The 14,945-nt window shown below is 51.7% G+C and overlaps 1 protein-coding gene and 1 non-coding gene across 9 annotated transcripts in view; one reads left to right on the top strand and one right to left on the bottom strand.

Moving 5' to 3' along the window:
• DEPTOR (DEP domain containing MTOR interacting protein) overlaps nucleotides 1–14,945 on the bottom strand; it is a 168,667-nt gene that overhangs the window by 130,819 nt on the left and 22,903 nt on the right. The gene's annotated exons all lie outside the window — the stretch shown is intronic.
• LOC139038543 (U6 spliceosomal RNA) lies at nucleotides 11,351–11,457 on the top strand. Its single transcript, XR_011491584.1, has one exon. It is a non-coding gene; the product is annotated as a U6 spliceosomal RNA (small nuclear RNA).

Below are 14,945 nucleotides of genomic sequence, written 5' to 3'. Positions count from 1 at the left end.
CTTCAGTTGGTTTTTAGAGCAAATGCAATCCTCAGTTGATGACCACTGTTTTCTAGCATGGATGCAGGACTTTGAACTGAAGTTGGCTCATGTCTCTGGGACTGATCTCAGGATGATCGGGCTAGGTTAGCAACGGCTGCTCTTTGTTAAGCCCGTTCTTGGTTAAAAGTGTATTCGCTCAGTCGGGTCCGACTCCCTGCGACCCCACGGACTGTAGCCCGCCAGGCTCATCTGTCCGTGGGATTCTCCAGGCAAGGATGCCGGAGGGGGTTGGCCCTTTCTCCGGGGGATCTTCCCGACCCAGCGATCCAACCCAGGTCTCCTACACTGCAGGTGGGTCCTTTACCAGCTGGGCCGCCCGAGAGGAGCAGAGATAACCGAAGGTGAGGAAGTATTCAGTCACTCCCTGCACACAGCACGGCCGTGCTTTCCGTGGGGCTTGTGAGAATCCATCCCGCCTCTTCTGAGGTCTCAGCCAAACTGGTAACTAAAATCACTCAACTGTTTCAACTGGCAAAAACTTCCAGCCGTCTAGTTCAAGCCGGCCCCAGCATCGCTGTTTCCGAGTCAGGAAGACAGACGGAGAAATGAGGTGACCCGCCTGTGTTTTCCCTGCTGCAAGTCCAGCCTCGGAGTCCTGCCTCCGACCAGGCCACCTGCTGACCTCCGCAGCCGGGCAGCCGCAAACAGGCTGCCGCGAACCCAGCGGCGTGTCAAGGAGTGCTTCTCTGTCTTAACCTAACTTCCTACTCATTTTTTAAACCAGTTTACTTGTCCACTTTTGGCTGTGCCGGGTCCTCACTGCTCTCCGGCTTTCTCTCGCTGGGGCGGGCAGGCCTGCTCTCCAGCTGCGCGTGCAGGCTTCGCACTTGCCGGCTTCGCTGGCTGTGGAGCCCGCTCTAGGGCTCGGGGCTCAGGGCCCGGGGTGCTGTGGGCTCGGGGCTCAGGGGTCGGGGCGTGGGCTCTGGGGCTTGGGGGTCAGGGGTCGGGGTGCGTGGGCTCCGGGGCTCAGGGGTCAGGGCGTGGGCTCTAAGGCTCCGGGTGCGTGGGCTCGGGGCTCAGGGCTCGGGGCACACGGGCTCAGGGCTCGGGGTGCGTGGGCTCGGGGCTCAGGGCTCGGGGTGCTGTGGGCTCGGGGCTCAGGGGTCGGGGTGTGGGCTCTAGGACTCAGGGTCTCAGGGGTCGGGGCGTGGGCTCTAGGGCTCCGGGTGCGTGGGCTCGGGGCTCAGTGGTCGGGGTGTGGGCTCTAGGGCTCAGGGGTTGGGGGCTCAGGGGTCAGGGCATGGGCTCTAGGGCTCAGGGGTCGGGGCGTGGGCTCTAGGGTTCGGGGGTCGGAGCGTTGGCTCCAGGGTTTGGGGCTCAGCAGTCAGGGCGCCTGGGCTCTAAGGCTCAGGGCGCATGGACTCGGGGTCTCAGGGGTCGGGGCGTGGGCTCTAGGGCTCGGGGGCTCAGGGGTCAGGGTGTGGGCTCTAGGGCTCCGGGTGCGTGGGCTCGGGGCTCAGGGGTCAGGGCGTGGGCTCTAGGGCTCGGGGGCTCAGGGGTCAGGGCATGGGCTCTAGGGTTCAGGGGTCGGGGCGTTGGCTCCAGGGTTCGGGGCTCAGCAGTCGGGGCGCCTGGGCTCGGGGCTCAGGGGTTGGGGCCGGGGCTCTAAGGCTCGGGGCGCATGGACTCGGGGTCTCAGGGGTCAGGGCGCGCGGGATCCTCCCAGACCAGAGATCGAACCCCTGCCTCCTGCACGGGCGGGCAGACTCTCCACTGGGCCACCAGGGAAGCCCAGGGCGCACTTCTGTCACTGACGAGAGAGCCGGCCTGGGCCCTCTCTGCAAGAGCCTGAGAGTCATCTCTGCCAACACCCAGACCACTGCATCCCAACAAGATATGTAACGTTGCAAACCGAAACATCTTCCCTGAGGAAAAACAATGCACATAAAAATTAAGTACAAAAGATCATGACATAATAACTAAAATATTGTTCAAAATACGATTCCTGGGTTTCCCAGGCGGCACAGTGGGAAACAATCCACCTGCTAGTGGAGGATATGCAAGAGATGCAGGTTCGATCCCTGGGTCAGGAAGATCCCCTGGCGTAGGACATGGAAACACGCTCCAGAATTCTCGCTTGGAAATCCGGTGGATCGAGAAGCTGGTAGGCTGTTGTCCACAGGGCTGCAGAGAGTCAGACACGACTGAGTGCACACGCGCGCGCACCCCCACAAACCCCCGCTCCTCACCGGAATATAAAAAATACAAGCCGGGCGGCGTGCAGACGGAGGCAGAGATTCACGTGAGAGAGGCGCGCGCAGGGCGGAGCAGGGACACCCTCCGTGAAGGTCACCTGGAGGCCTCGAGGGGCCACAGGAGGCCGGGCCGCACCTGCGAGCTTCTAAGGCGGCAGGTCCGGGGGTCAGCGCGGGGGCGGCCTCTCTGCCGAAGGCCCCTGGCGCGGATGCGGCTTTAGGGGGCACCTCCGTGAACCGCTGGGTTGGCGAGGAACAGAACCAACATGGGGCTGGGCGTAAGGGGAAAGGGTGATGGGGGCGGGGACGGGGTGGGGCCAGAGGGGGACATACTTTCGGGGCGTCTCCAGGCCCGGGGTGCCTTCCCCGGGGAGTCGCACCTGTCAACACCCTAATGCTGAGCTCACGCGGGCGGCCTCTCCGCCGCCGAGCTGCAGGGCCCCCTCCCTTTAAACGGCTCCCCACCCGCTCGCCGATGCCCACTCCTGTTTGAGGAGCAGGGTCTTCCACCCAATAAGAAGGTGCGCGGGTTTCTTTCTTTCTTAAAGATAGGTCTTCGGCTGAGAAACAGGCAACAAGCTCACGTTACATGTACCAGCTGAGCGGCAAGTGTGAGAGCTGTGAGCCCGTCCCCGAGTGGACAGAGAGGACGGCTAAGAAGGAAGGCGCACGATGCTTTTCTTTGGTCTCGCTGCACCGCTTCTGGGATCGCAGGTCTCCCACCAGAGATCAGACCCAGGTCCACGGCGCAGAAAGGGTGAAGTCCTAACCACTGCCCCGCCAGGGATCCCCGCAGACAGGTGACTGAGGGAAGAGGAGGAAAGGGCTGGCCCGCTAGGGAGAAGGGCACAAGCGGGGCTCAGACTCCGGCTTCTCCCTCCTGCCGGGGGTGGATCCGCGGAAGTCAGATGCCCTGTTGGCGCCGGGGGCCGTGTGAGGCCACCAGAACCCTACTGTGTGTGGTTCCCGTCCAGTAGCCTGACTTAGACAGAGGGGGACCACAGAGGACGAGATGGCTGGATGGCATCACCGACGCGATGGACATGAGTCTCAGTAAACTCCCGGAGACCGTGATGGACAGGGAGGCCTGGCCTGCTGCAGTCCATGGGGTCGCAGAGAATCGGACCCCGCTGAGCCACTGGACTGAACTGAACGTGACCCAGAGGAAAGCTCTAACCAACTTAGGACCTCAGTTTCCTAATCCGGAAAAGGAGGAAGCCGATCAGATTTATCTCTAAACTTCCTTTTGACTCTTAACTTCTCTGGTTTTTTTTTTTAATGGACATTCTGAAGAGCCTCCAGGGTAAATCCCCACTCACCAGATCAAAATAGAACAGGCCGTTTGGGGCACATTTTGTACTGAAAAGATCTGCCACAAACCACAAGGCTGAGGAGCACAAAACAGCAAATTTCACTTCCTTCCAGCTTCCAAGTGAGGATGAACGTATCAGAGCGGATCCTGTGCTAAGCAGGCTGCCCAAACCCCGACTAGGGTTACTGGCGTCTATTTTCAGCTCCCAGGACAGACACAGAAGCTGCCCAAGGGGTACAGGTTTTGTGTGTGTGTGTGTGTGTGGGGGGTCTACAACAGGGAACAAATAAAGCAGAGGATTCCTCAGAAATATTCCAAGAGCCCTCCAAAGTGGTGTCAGGCACATCTGTGGTTATGGTGGAGGCAGCTTTCAGCTGAGGGGCTTGTGAAAGATTCCTCAATCAATGTACATTTATGGAGCTCCAACTGCATACCAGGCATAGCTTAAACAACGGCTTGGCGTGGACTAGTTTCTGTAACTTAAACAGATGTTGCTTCTTCAAATGAAAATGTTGTATCCTATGTGCTTAGGACACACACACACACCAGTCACAGTCTCCATAATTCTCCCAATCCAGTTAAAACTGAATCTACCCAACAAGGGTTTTCCTTTTCATCTGTTTCAGCAAATGCATCACCTTCCTTTCTGCCTCTCTCTCTAGATTTATGGTCTTCCTTCTTCAGGATCTGTTGAAGTCTAGCTCAACTCAGTCTTTTTCTGTAATGTCTTCTCTCCACCACTAGATGTGACCTGCTTTCCTTGACGCCTCTCTGACATATTTTCCAGGATGCTCAGGTCTACCCATACACTGTTTTCTATTACTTTACTCTTACTTGCATGACTTCTGTCTCTCCAACTACAGCACAAATTGAACGAGGAAAAAACTGTCTCCTTCCGTCACATTTCCCAAAGTGTCTAGGACAAGGCTAACGGTAAGCGATGCTCAGAACACAAGCTGGGGTTTCATCTTTGCTTGTCATGCGGAAAAGGTGACAACGCACAGACACGAAGAAGGGGAAAACGGCCATAAACAAATAAGTAATACAGCCCTCCTTTAAAACATTTATATTATATATAGAGAGAATACTGGTAATTCCATGTGCAGTGATGTAAACACACACACACACACACACACACACACACACACACACGCTTCCCTGGTAGTTCAGTTGGTAAAGAATCCGCCCACAATGCAGAGACCTGGGTTCAATCCCTGGGTTGGGAAGATCCCCTGGAGAAGGGAAAGGCCACCCACTCCACTATTCTGGCCTGGAGAATTCCATGACTGTATATAGTCCATGGGGTCGCAAAGAGTCGGACATGATGACTTTCACTTTCACACACACAATTAGACAAAAAAAGGTCAGAAGAAAGCTGCTGAGAAACATTCAATGGGAGGGAGTTAACTGTTCCTGGGCTTCCCAAGTGGCTCAGTGGTAGAGAATCTGCCTGCCAATGCAGGAGATGCAGGAGACTTGGGCTTGATCCCCGGGTCGGGAAGATCCCCTGGAGGAGGAAGTGGCTTCCCACTCCAGTGTTTTTGCCCGGGACTGCCTTTCTCGACACAGTGACCCTTGCAGGTACTCGACACCTACAGCTAAATTTTCAGGCTACTTGTGTACCACTCTGGCTGCAGAACACACTTGGTGTATGTTACCTCTGGTGCATACAACCTCATGTACCTAGACCCACACTTACCTGGGTTTCAGCTCACTCAGACTCTTTGCAGGTCAGAGAGAAGCAGGTGGAAGCGCAGCAGACCATCATCTGTGGTCGAGAAGGGACCACGCTGCCCCTGAGACCGGCTCGTGGCACTGACTTGAGCATACGCGGTTTTCCACGTGTCTGAGTCCCAACATGGTTCTCCATAATAATAATGCCATGTGCCGAGCACATCATGGCTTATCAGTGATTTCCATGCTCTTCATCTTATTTGATTTTGCAAATAGCCATGGGAGGTGGCTGGGGGCGAGGTGATGAATCCCTCCCTATCTGTAGACGAGAAGAAGGTTCACTCTGGTGGCTGGAACTGGCCACTAAGAGTTTCCAAGCGGCAAAGCCACATATCACATCTAGACCTTACAATAACTCACCTACCAAGACACCACACTTGTAGAGAGTATCTAACCTCATCTGTTAGTAAGAATATTCCTGCATGACTGTAGCTGGTTATATCTGTGGTTGTATCTGTAGTGTTATTGCATACTTATGTTTTTATTTTCTTTTTTTAAATGACAAACTCAGGAGTAATTTATTAGAAATGCCAATAAATACATAAGTCATGAACTAAAACAAAACTGAGAAAACAAAGCTACACCCATTACAAAAGAGATAAAACATGAAAACAAGACACCTCACACCATATTATAGTAAGTGAGAAGAGCTGGTCTAAACATCCAGACTTTTAGGAAAACACAAATTATGAAACTTGTCATAAGGAAGAAGAGAAGGAAGTTATAACAATCCTTTACTTTTGTCCTCTAATTTCTTACATATATATAGTTAAATCAAGCTTTATTGGTATCCAAGTTACTTCTTGTCTTAAACTATTCTATACTGGAGTTCGGCCGAAGAATCGTGTGGCAGTCTCAGGCGGGCAGCAGACACACCCATGTACCCCTTCTCCCCCGAACGCCCTCCCGTCCCGGCTGCCACCCAGCGCCGGGCAGAGGCCCCTGCCTCTTCAGGGGGAGCTGCTGGCTCCCCGCCCGAAACACAGCGGGGTCCATCCCAAACCCCTCCCTAGCCCTCCTCCCACCCTCCCGCACACACATGTTCATGCTTCTCAAGGGTCCTCCATCACTTTGTGAGTACCCCAGAGACTCCGTCTTCTCTCCAACTCCGTGTTTCGCTCTGGTGGATGAGCAGGTATTTAAACTCCACTGATGACTATATAGAGAATCTGAAACCTTACCAAACTCTATTTAGAGCCCCAGATACTAACATGGCTCCGAACACCTGTGGCTGCTTGTGAACTACAGCGCTCATCACACAGAGACAGTGTCTTCTAAAGATAGCCGGGTGCCTAAAGATCGTGCCAGCTCTCAGCCACATTCTCCTGACACCTGTCACTTGAACCGCAGTGGCATTTCCACAGCTAAAAAGTCACACTGCTAATTAGGCGACCAGAGGCAAGGGAACGAAGCTCAGAGTGGACTCTGAACATCATTAAGATTCCAGAAGGTCTTTGAAAGGCCTTTCCTAGTTTAAACTCACTCTGCTACTGCACCTGTGTCTAGCGTCTTTCCATCCCAACGTTTGTTTACTGTGTGCGTGAGGCTAGGAAGTGAAGCCAACAGAACAAACTCTCATTCTAGGTCCAGTTCAGTTCAGTCGCTCAGTTGTGTCCGACTCTTTGCGACCCCATGAACCGCAGCTCGCCAGGCCTCCCTGTCCATCACCAACTCCCGGAGTTCACCCAAACTCATGTCCATCGAGTCGGTGATGCCATCCAACCATCTCATCCTCTGTCGTCCCCTTCTCCTCCTGCCCCCAATCCCTCCCAGCATCAGTCTTTTCAAATGAGTCAGTTCTTCACATCAGGTGGCCAGAGTATTGGAGTTTCAGCTTCAGTGTCAGTCCTTCCAATGAACACCCAGGACTAATCTCTTTCAGGATGGACTAGTTGGATCTCCTTGCAGTCCAAGGGACTCTCAAGAGTCTTCTCCAACACCTAACACCACAGTTCAAAACATCAATTCTTTGGCACTCAGCTTTCTTTACAGTCCAACTCTCACATCCATACATGACCACTGGCAAAGCCATAGCCTTGACGAGACAGACCTTTGGTGACAAAATAATGTCTCTGCGTTTTACTATGCTGTCTAGGTTGGTCATAACTTCCCTTCCAAGGAGTAAGCATCTTTTAATTTCGTTCTAGGTACCAAGAAGCAAATGATACCTGCGCTCTTTGAATTAGTGGGTTTTATGTTTGTTTATTTTGGCCAGGGGGAAGGTGGGATCTCAGTTCCCCAAGTCAGGATCATAGCCGAGCCTCCCTGCGTTGGAAGCACAGGGTCTTAACCACTGGACCACCAGCGAGTCCCAACTGAAGGCATGTGTTTAAGCCCAGAGTCTGTTCTGAAGGGGCTCATTTACATCACAGTGTCTGTCCTGTGAGTGTCTGAGACATTAAATTATTTCATTTGGTCCTTGAAAAAACACACAATGTCCTGCAAACCAGGCCCCGTTCATCAGACTTGCAACTTTCTCACTGATTACATAATGATGGGATAAATAAGCAATATGATTAGACTGCTATTTGGTTCAACAGCCACTCAGGTTTTCAGATTCCTTGCTTTCAGAGAGGAGTCGCAGGCAGAAAGTGGAACCAGCCCAGAATAAGAGGGGTTCTGACTAAACAATTAAATATGCATTTTGTTTTGTTTTTAATTTATGATTTATTTTGGTTGTGTTGGGTCTTCATTGGGCTCACAAGCTTCTCTGGTGGTGGTGAGTGTGCTCAGAAGCAGTATCTGGGATCTGAATTCCCCCCCAGAGATGGAAGCTGGGCCCCTTGCATTGGGAGCACACAGTCTTACCCATGACTCACCAGGGAAATCCCTAAATATGCATTTTAATAAAGAGATCTAATATAAACCAAATAATAGGGGTTTGTGTTAGTTTAATAATAGAAAAAGAATCGTCTGGATAAAATTAATACAAGAGTTGGTGAACATAAGCTATTGAACAAATAAGATTAAACAACGCATCTGAGTTCAGAGCCACACAATACTCCACAGTCTTTCTTGGACTATCATGATTGTGTCCAAAACTCTTCTCCACAACAAAGAATCCTGTTTCCTCTAGTCTTTTTCCTATTTTTTATTTTTTAACTTGCTGCAATGACCACGCTACCTAGTTTCATAAATCTTCTCTGAGCTTTTAATACAAAGAAAGGATAAGCCCCTACCCAAACCAAACTCAACCAGTGAAACTTTCCACAGGGAATCATGTTTAGTCGCTAAGTCGTGTCCAACTCTTTTGCAGCCCTATGGACTGAAGCCCACGAGGCTCCTCTGTCCATGAGATTGTCCAGGCAAGAATACTAGAACGGGTTGCTCCCCCCCGGCCCAGGGACCAAACCCGAGTCTCTTGCATTGGCAGAGCCACCTGGGAAGCCCTGAAGACTCGTGTCCCGGCGACTGAAGTCCAGGCGTCACACTGGCAGTGTGGCTATCAGAACCGAGAAGGAATTCCACTTGTCTTTGTAACGTACCACTACACTTGAGCCTTACAGTAGGTCACCGAACTTTTATTTAATATGATGCTTATTCTGCCATTTGCTGAAAATATGAGTTGAAGGTCAGGAGGTGACCAAAAGAACGGTGAACATCCTGGGCTAAGGGTAAGGAGTGAAAACTCAAAGCCAGATAACAAAGTGCTGTTTGCACTGAGGATATGCACGTTTTGTACGTGTTCTACAGTCTTACTTTATATCCCATGGTACTTCCAAACTTCATAGTTGATTCCAGAATCGGCATCGATCCCTCCGATCCCTCTCTTGACTCTAGTTCAGGGGGCCCCGTGAGGACAGGGGTGTCCACCCACTGCATTCCCAGCTGCACTGTCAGAGCCTAGCGCCCCAGCTGGGTCTCCACCCAACCCAGCATACACAGAACAGGCCGGACACAGGCCACTTCACAGCTCCCCCTTTCTCTCTCCCACCCTGCACACGCCCACCCCTCAGCACACACGCTCTCTCGTCACCTTCCCTGCCAAACCAGCTCCTCCTCGAGAACGCCCAACCTCTAGGAATGACTCCCTGCCTATTCCAGCCACCCAGGCAGTGTCTTCAGCCGTCCTGGACTGAGTCCCGTTTCTTTAACCATGGTTTCCCGCTGCCCGGAATCCGTCTTCCGCCCTCCCACTCCCACAAAACCTGCTCATCTGCCCTCTCGTCCCACGAAGCCACTGCCTCCTTTTCTAGTCATGGGGAGTTCTTCTTTTTAAAACTGTTGCTTTAATTTCCCAGGGTTCTTCACAATATTTTGTTCAATTATCCTCCATTTATTCATGGAGTCCTATTCTACTTCTCTACCTAAAAAGTTGTCTCCTTGGTGCAAGAATCGTGCTGTTTATTTCTTGATATCTTTTCCAATGAAAGCAAAAGCTGGCCCCACAAGCTCTCAATAAATATTTGTAGGCTGATTAACTAAAGATAAAATCAATCAGCTGGCATGTGTATAAGAAATTTTTCTGGGAGGAAAAGATTTTAAAAAGGGTATATCTAGGTTCTTCTGAAACATGCAGAAGAAATCTGTATTTTATATATACACATAAGTATATAATTTTTTTTTAAATTGAGGCATACCTCATTTAACAGTGCTGCATTAGTTTCTGGTATATTACAAAGTGATTCACTTATGCATATATATACCTGTTCTTTTTCACATTCTTTTCCATTATGGTTTATTACAAAAGATTGAATATAATTCCCTGTGCTATAGAGCAGGACCTTGTTTAATTTATACATAGTAGTCTCTGCTAATCCAAAACTGCTAATTTATCCCTCCCCTATCCTATAATTTTAACTAATCCATAATAAAATGTTAACTGTGCTTTTTAAAAAGTCCATGCACTGCCTTAAGTCTTTTTTAAACTCATTTATTAGCTGTAAGGACTATGACAGACCTTCTGTTTTGTGTGCTGCCGTGTGAAAAAAAGACAGTTCTGTGGCTAGAAGATCAGACCCTTATTCTTGAAAGTCCAAACAGAAGGATCCGCTTTCGGTGTTGCTGTCATTACCCACAAGAACCCTGGTGGGAGAAGAGCGGCCCTCCCACTGCCCGCGGCTCAGACCGGGGCTGCGCGCCCCTCTGACGGCCTTGCCTGGGCGCCACGCGCTTCCAATGCCACTCTGATGAGCCGCTCGCCGCCAGCGCCACGGGGCAGGCGGAACAGCGTCACCGCTGTTGAACAGTGCAGATGCCCTCGGGAGGCACAGAGAAATTCTGAGGGGCTTTCCCCCTAAGATAAACGGCGGGAGTCAGAGCTTGAACCCGAAGCTCTGGTGCTCTGCTTCAGGTCCTGGGAAAATCCACCAAGCTCATCCGTAAGGAAAGCCGGGGGGCGTCTGTCACCAGTTCACCACCTTAGGCTTACCCTCCAGTGAGTGTCGTGACCGACTCTTTGTGACCTCACGGACTATACAGCCCATGGAGTTCTCCAGGCCAGAACACTGGAGTGGACAGCCTTTCCCTTCTCCGGGGGATCTTCCCCACCCAGGGACCGAACCCAGGTCTATCAGGAGGATTCCTGATCAGCTGAGCCACCAGGGGAGCCCAGGAACACTGGGGTGGGCAGCCTGTCCCTTCTCCAGAGGATCTTCCCGACCCGGGAATCGAACCGGGGCCTCCTGCGCTGCAGGCGGATTCTTTACCAGCTGAGCCACAAAGGAACCTATCAGGGAGGCTTACTCTCCAGTGACACTGAAAAATCAGCAACCCAACAAGTGCCTAGTAACGCAAGAAACAGCGCCAGGCGGGGGAGAAACAGCCGTGAGAAGGACTAAAGGCCGACTTCCCTCGTGGGGCTGAGTCTAGACAGCGGCTTCCACAGGAGGAACCTGAGGCCATCCTTCGGAGTGTGGCTGGACAAGAGCAGAACATCTGTATTCATCCCACTTTACGAGGATTCTTTTACTTTTCTATTTTGTAGGTGTGTTTATGGTATGCATAACGCATCCATACAGCACTCCACGGGTATCACAGGCAACATGCTGATGTTGGGGGGAATCTGTGCTCAAAATACCTGCACAGATACGGAGCGGCAAGCAGGACATTTGAAAACTGATGGACTGTGCTCACTTCGGCAGCACATATACTAAAATTGGAATGATACAGAGAAGGTTAGCATGGCCCCTGCGCAAGGATGACACGCAAATTCGTGAAGCGTTCCATATTTTTAAAAACCATATGATTATCTCAATAGATGCAGAAAAAGCCTTTGACAAAATTCAACATCCATTTATGATAAAAACTCTCCAGAAAGCAGGAATAGAAGGAACATACCTCAACATAATAAAAGCTATGTATGACAAACCCACAGCAAACATTATCCTCAATGGTGAAAAATTGAAAGCATTTCCCCTAAAATCAGGAAGAAGACAAGGGTGCCCACTCTCACCACTACTATTCAACATAGTTTTGGCCACAGCAATCAGAGCAGAAAAAGAAATAAAAGGAATCCAGATAGAAAAAGAAGAAGTGAAAACCGGTGGACTGCAGGACAACTCAGGCTTTCCTGAACACACTATGACATGTCCCAGCTTCAGGTCTTTCTACCTGCTCTATTCTCTAAAAGGCATCTCCTCCCTTCACGGTCCTGCTTCCTGAGTAAACATCTTCCAAGCCCAGCTCAGAGGGCCCTCAAAGGCAGAGTCCATCACATCTCTCTGAGGCTCCCACAATCCCAGAGGGACCCCAGACACCCTCTGTCCCAGACCTCATCCTGCTGCGCCGTAACCACCTACATTTCCACCCCTGGCACTAGCTGGCTGGACTCTGGTCTGTGAGCTCCTTGAAGACAGGAGTTCTCTGGTTTACCTTTTGTTCTCAGGGGCAGGATCATCACTGAGGCCTGGCACGTAAGGGCCTCTCACAATGCACATGAGAAGTTTATTCACAGCTTTTTTCTCTTTAATTGCAGTTACCTGGAAGACAGAAGCTTCAGCGAGCAGTCAAACAAAACCTTTTCCTTCCTCTTCCGTCCACTTGCAGAGAGGCGGCAGGGCGGGAGAGCACCACACCCAGCTCTCAGACGCATCCCCGAGCCCAGGTTGGGAGAAAGCCTACAGACAGGCTGGGAGAGAGCGGTGCTTCCAGAATGCTTTTAAGTGTTCTTTTTATTGGACTCCAGATGCATTACCTCGCTATGTTAGTTTCTTCTGTACAGCAAAGTGAATCAGTCATATGCACACATACGTCCCCTCTTTTCTGAGTTTCCTCCCCACTGAGGTCACCACAGAAGGCTGAGGAGCATCCCCTGTGCCGCATAGCAGGTTCTCACTTGTCATCACGTGGTGTCAACAGTGAACAAACGGCAGTCCCAGCTCTCTGTCATCCCACCCACCACGCTCCCCCGGCATCCATGTGTTCGTTCTCTGTGTCTGGATCTCTAGTTCTGCTTTGCCAATAAGATCATCTACACCATTTTTCTAGATTCCATGTATTGGCATTAGTACACGCCATCTGTTTTGATCTTTCTGACTTACTGCACTCTGTATGATAAGTCACTAGGCCCATTCAGACACATTCAAAACTTGCCAGTGAGGGCTGGCCAGTCTCAATCTTGACTTCAAGGTGGAGACCCAGCACTGCAAAACCTGGGAAGAGCAAATCAGAAACGCAGAGACACGCTGAGCTCAGACAGTTCAGATACCAGTCCTGCGGGGATGCCTGCGGGGCTGAGAAGAGACGAACTCAGGACAGGTCACAGGCTCAGATTCCATCTTAGCCCTGCACACACTAACTGGGGTGCGTAGCCCTGCATACACTAACTGGGGTACACATCCCCGCACACACTAACTGGGGTACACGGCCCCACACACACTAATGGGGTACACAGCCTCGCACACACTAATGGGGTACACAGCCCCGCACACACTAACTGTGGTACACGGCCCCGCACACACTAACCGGGGTACACGGCCCCGCACACACTAACTGTGGTACACGGCCCCGCACACACTAACCGGGGTACACGGCCCTGCACACACTAACCGGGGTACACGGCCCTGCACACACTAACTGGGGTACACAGCCTTACACACACTAACTGGGGTGTGTAGCCCTGCACACACTAACTGGGGTGTGTAGCCCTGCACACACTAATGGGGTACACGGCCCTGCACACACTAACTGGGGTGCATAGCCCTGCACACACTAATGGGGTACACAGCCCTGCACACACTAACTGGAGTACACAACCCTGTACACACTAATGGGGTGTGTAGCCCTGCACACACTAACTGGGGTACATGCCCTGCACACACTACTGTGGTACACGGCCCCGCACACACTACTGTGGTACACAGCCCTGCACACACTAACTGGGGTGTGTAGCCCCGCACACACTAACTGGGGTACACGGCCCTGCACACACTACTGTGGTACACGGCCCTGCACACACTAACTGGGGTACACGCCCTGCACACACTAACTGTGGTACACGGCCCTGCACATACTAACTGGGGTACACGGCCCTGCACACACTAACTGGGGTACACGGCCCTGCACACACTACTGTGGTACAGGCCCTGCACACACTAACTGGGGTACACGGCCCTGCACACACTACTGTGGTACAGGCCCTGCACACACTAACTGTGGTACACAGCCCTGCACACACTACTGTGGACACAGCCCTGCACACACTACTGTGGTACACAGCCCTGCACACACTAACTGTGGTACACGGCCCTGCACACACTAACTGTGGTACACAGCCCTGCACACACTACTGTGGACACAGCCCTGCACACACTACTGTGGACACGGCCCTGCACACACTAACTGTGGTACACGGCCCTGCACACACTACTGTGGTACACGGCCCTGCACACACTAACTGTGGTACATGGCCCTGCACACACTAACTGGGGTACACGGCCCTGCACACACTAACTGGGGTACACGGCCCTGCACACACTACTGTGGTACACAGCCCTGCACACACTAACTGGGGTACACGGCCCTGCACACACTAACTGGGGTACACGGCCCTGCACACACTAACTACATTTGGGCCACCATGTTGGGGTACATAACAATCTTGGGGCCACTTGGTCTCCAATAGAGGGAATCATCGTGACTCCTTTTAAAAACTTTAGGGATGACATGAGGAAAGTGGGGGCAGAGAGGAACCAAGGTCAGTCCATCCTCACTCTGACACCATGTCAGATAGCCAAGCAGCCGTCGTTTAAAAGGCTTGACTAGACAGGTTATCGCTAAGGTCCCCCCAGCCTAAAACTCAACCCGTCGATCATGCTGATGACATGGACACGTCGTGTCAGTCAACCACGTTACGAGCAATCCTTTGGGAAGACCTTCACTAAACTGTGACTGCGAGCAACTGTGTTAGTTTGCTGGACCTTGTCCAGTCAACAAGCGTTAACTGAACATCCATCAGGCACTGTACGTAACAAGTAACAAGGTGTATGCGGACTCCGCCTTCATGGAGCACGCGCTTCTGCAAACTTCACTTTCCTTGTCCCCACTATGTAAGTGAGTGAGTGAGTGAGAGAGGAAAAGTCGCTCAGTCATGTCCGACTCTTTGTGACCCCATGGACTATACAGTCCATGGAATTCTCCAAGCCAGAATACTGGAGTGGGCAGCCTTTCTTTACTCCAGGGGATCTTCCCAACCCAGGAGTCTAACCCAGGTCTCCCACATT

The sequence above is a fragment of the Odocoileus virginianus genome, chromosome 15 (genome assembly GCF_023699985.2).
Source record: "Odocoileus virginianus isolate 20LAN1187 ecotype Illinois chromosome 15, Ovbor_1.2, whole genome shotgun sequence".
Lineage (NCBI taxonomy): Eukaryota > Metazoa > Chordata > Mammalia > Artiodactyla > Cervidae > Odocoileus > Odocoileus virginianus.
This window is presented reverse-complemented; position numbering and strand designations above follow the sequence as displayed.